This window comes from Lepidochelys olivacea (assembly GCF_965140295.1).
Source record: "Lepidochelys olivacea isolate rLepOli2 genome assembly, chromosome: 11".
In the NCBI taxonomy this organism is placed as follows: Eukaryota; Metazoa; Chordata; order Testudines; family Cheloniidae; genus Lepidochelys; species Lepidochelys olivacea.
Window position 1 is genome coordinate 64,206,987 of NC_140421.1, and position 4,481 is coordinate 64,211,467.

Genomic DNA, 4,481 nt, shown 5'->3' on the forward strand with positions numbered 1-4,481 from the left:
GACTCCACTGTCTGCTCTCTAACGGATAGTCACAAACAACACTCCAGAAGGGAAGAAATAGCTTAAATATAAAGAAAAATAAGTTCAAATGGACCCTGTTAATAGTGCCTCAATGTCATTGCAACACTTACTAAAGTCCCTGCTGTAGGGCTACGGGCTCAGTCGGACGTCGGCTTCTAGAAAAGCCAGTTTGCAGCTCTCCAGCAAAACTACCTTCCAGATTGAGGTCATGTGACTCTCTAAAATCTTTGAGCAGATCTGGGCAAAATAGAGGACGAAAACAAAACAAAAATTCTGTCTGAAGTAAATGATTGACCACATGCTTCTCCGAAATCAAACCCCTGGCTGTTAATAGTCAATATGGTATAATTGCTGCTTGTGACCTTGTGGTGGGGGAATGAATTTAAATAGTATGGCTTTATATTTAAAAAATATAAACTTTTCTTCTGTCTTTGGGACACACACTGTAAGAGGCACTCATCTCTAGTGTCATTTGCTTCCTTCTCATAGTATTCTGTGAAGTACAGTAGTTTAATCTTTGTAAGAAAAACATAAAAAAGCAAAAGTAAACAGGTCATTTTTTTAATCAGTCGAGTGATCTGAGTCAGGGTCAAGTGTCTTGGGCTGAGTTTCTGTGGATGTGCTGGGCGAATGCTGTCTTCTAGGAGAGATGTTCTTCCCCATAGTATCTCACTTGGGGGTTTACTGGGAACAATGCTCACACTTCCACTCTCCCTTCTCTTTATCTGAGACCACAGGGCTAGATTCTCAGCTTGCCTACATTGTGGTGCTTCACTCATTTCAACGGAGCTACAGTACTTCACCTGGCACCAGTTGAGACTCTGGGCCACGGACTCCAGTTTTTGCATGAGATTTAAAAAAAACCCCAAAACATGAGCACGGATCCTATCTAATAAATTATATATATCTCGGAGAGCGAGAGTGGGAGTAAAGCTAATTGTGGGCCCTGTGTTCACTTATGTGTGCAATACTGTGATTTCTATGTATTAAACCCTCCGCTGTACTTAAGTTGCACTAACTCAGGGTTACTTTATCACCAAAATGCAATCCGAGCCTTGATCTTGGGACAGCAGTCATTCTACTATTTTTGGCTCTGATTTTCTTTTAAAGCACTGTATTGCATCTGTTTTGCTGAGCATACACAGGAGGGTCAACGGCCAGTTTTGAAACGTGGCCCATTTTCCTTTGCTCAGCCCTGTGGGGCAGAACCTGTGGATGTAACGTTGTGCTCTGTGCTACTAAAGCGTTTTTCCAAATGTATTGCTCTGATTCCTGTCACTGGCTGTGATTCCAGCATGCACGCTTGGAAAGCAGTCACAGATTTTGGACAATACAGCCTTGAGTGAGTCATTCAGTCTCACCCCTGGGTTTCACGTTGCCCAGTAGACAATATAGAGTGTGATTGCCCTTGAGTTTCCTGGTTTCTCAGGACTTGTCTTCACTGCAGAGTTAACCTGAGCTCTGACTCAGGTATTGTCCACATACACAAACCTCTGACATGAGCGTGGTGGTGGTTCTTTCAACCTGGGCTAGCTGACCTGCCCGAGGCTACAGGCTAAAGCCAGAGTGTTGCCCACAGTTGGGTGTGTAACCCACACACATTGCAGTGAGACCCCAGGTTCAACCATTCCAATATGACTAAAGCTCCCGTGCCTTCCCATAATTCCCCCTGTGTGCCCAGAAGGACAGACAAGTTCTCCCATAATTCACTGGGCAGGAATCCTTCAGCAGCTCAGTTTCCTGCAGCGCTAAGAACCATGGGATGTCCCTAATGACACACGGGATTGCAGCACTGGTGAGAATGCAGTAAGTCAGGTAGGGCTTTGCAACGTGGCTGCTAGACCCTGGCTACCTCTGCAGTGAAGCCATACCCTCGGTGGTAATGCCCTAGGGGCTAGTCTGCTGGGCTTTGGGGAACTGGTGCTGCTGGGTTTGACCTTCCTCTCTTCTGCTGGAGCCTCAGCAGGGGTTTCAGTACCTTGGGCTGGATTTTCAGAAGAGCTGAGCACCACCAGATCTAATGGAGGACGGAGGGAAGCTGTGGGTGCTTGGCCCACTCTGCTGTGGGCCATCCCTCACCTTATGTGGCAGTAGAAGGGGGCCCACTTTCTCCCATCACCAGCATTCTGCGGGGAGCTGCAGGGGGTTGCTGCTTCTCCCCTGCATGAGTGGCTGCAGGGACTCCCAATGCTGACCACTGTGGCCAAGAAATAGGTGGGGGAGTGGCTGGGCTTGCTACACAGAGCCCCACCTTGCTTGGATGGTGGTGGTGAGGGGTGGTGGTGATATTAACACCCTGGGCAGTTCACCCCTCAGCGGTTGTCTCAGGCTGTCTGCAGACGCAGGCAGATATTACTGCATCAGTCATGTTTGGGCCACGTTTTCGAGGTTTTAATCATAACCAAGTGGGATAATGTTTTTAAATGAAAGCTAAGATTCTGTGCTCATCACATGACTCCAGGAGCTGGGGCCCTAGGCATGGGCATTGTAGTCTCAACATTAACGCTACCTGGCCTGTAAAGTGTATTTGATTTCTTGTCCTTTTACTGTGAGTTGCTTGGCTGCACGGTGGCGCTGCTAGGAGTGTTCCTACTATTGGTGTTTGTCTAGGCAGGCTGTTGAACTTGATCTTTGTGTGACCCTCCCACCTGCAGCAGGGGGCTGCTAATGTTTCATGAACCAGGCTGGAAACAGGTGGCTCGACGAGTTCTGATTTAAACATTTTCCTGTGTTTCTCTTGCAATGGCTTAGCGCGTATGTAGTGAGCAGCCCCTAAATAGCGGTTACGTGAGCTGAAATGAACCCAGCTCTGTAACGCACTTTGGAATAGGCCGTGCACTCCTATAACTGGCCCTAGATATGCTTAACTAGCAGGTTCAAGAGCCACGTTTCAAATTGGTGGCACTTCATAATGTCAATGCTGCTCTCTAGATTAACCTGGACTATGCTACTAGCTGGTCAAATTTAGGATTGAGCATCCCCACTGCCTGTATTAAATTAATTCACTTTCTTAACCAGTTCTTTGAGCATAGGTTTTGCTGCAGGCTTTGAGTGTCTGTTTGGCTGGCTTCTGAGCCTGTTAGGTTGGTCCACAGGATTTACGCTGATGTAACTAAAGTCATAATCTAGTCCCTTCTGTTTTTATAGTTGCCATTATGTTGCGTTGTTGGGTACAAAGTCTGTTCTACTATTCTTGCTTACATTTAACTGCTGAAGACGTCAGAGAAACAGGGCGTATCGCATATATTGTTTCAGTTTACAAGGACAGACACTGGTGGGTGCTTTAATCTCCTACAAAAATGCAAGTTTTGTATTCTAGAGAAAACTTGGGGTTTGCAGACCAGATTTGAATCTCCTTTCCCAAACCTACTGTACCCACTCTCTACACATTTACCATTCAAATCCCTTCAAGGGTCTTCTGCAATGCCCACAAATGAAGCAATTCAGAATCTCACAGAACTGAGCCAGCAAGCTGTGCACATGCCTAAAACAAATGACTGCATGATTGCATTGCTATAATTCTCCGTCTTCCTCGTCCCGTCCTCTTCCTATTGTTTGCTATTACTGCTCATAATGTCACATCTGCTATTAGAGGGTACAATACCACCTGTTTGTTCTGTAAGATGCCTACTGCTTTTCTGCACTGTAAAAATGACCCATCATCTAAGCCTGGGAACTTTGTGCCTATGTGGCCACATGGAAATCTGTACTTTTGGGGTCTCTACTCCAACCCCTCACATTACCTCCCAACTTCCACAGCCATGGTCATAGAATCCAGAGGTTTTGGGGGGTGGTAGGCGAGGGGGGAACTACAAGGTAATCTAGCCCATTCCCCAGCCAGTGCAGGATTGTTCCATATTGCACATCTTCAAGTGTAGTGTCCAGTAGGGAGTTAAATGTGGAATGGGTAGGGCTCCCAGCACATTCCATGGCAAATTATTCCGCAGACTAATAGCTCTCATTGGCAGGCAATTTCTTAACTGTATTCCCTTGCTCCACTAACCTCTCTGGGGCTTCCCACTGTCACCAGGAGATTATCAGCCAAGGCCACAGAGCCTAAGAGAGGTGGGTGGTAGCAAGCAGCAGTCAGGCTGGGGGCCCTGTAGGCATGATGAAATTGTGTGTTTGTATGTAACTAGGTCATAGGTAAAGAAGGAGCTGGGTAGGGCCTCAGCCATATTACATTGCGTAGTGCAGGGGTGGTCCAACTTTTTGGCCTGAGGGCCACGTCAGGGTGTGAAACTGTATGGAGGGCTAGGTAGGGAAGGCTGTGCCTCCCCAAACAGCCTGGCCCCACTCCCTGTCTGCCCCCCTCTGAACCCCTCACCCATCCAACCCCCCTGCTCCTTGTCTCCTGACCGCCCCCTCCTGGGACTCCCCATCCCAAACTGCAGTTGAACAGATTTGTTTTGGATAGTTCTGTTTTATACACACACACACGCGAGAGAGAAGAGACAAGA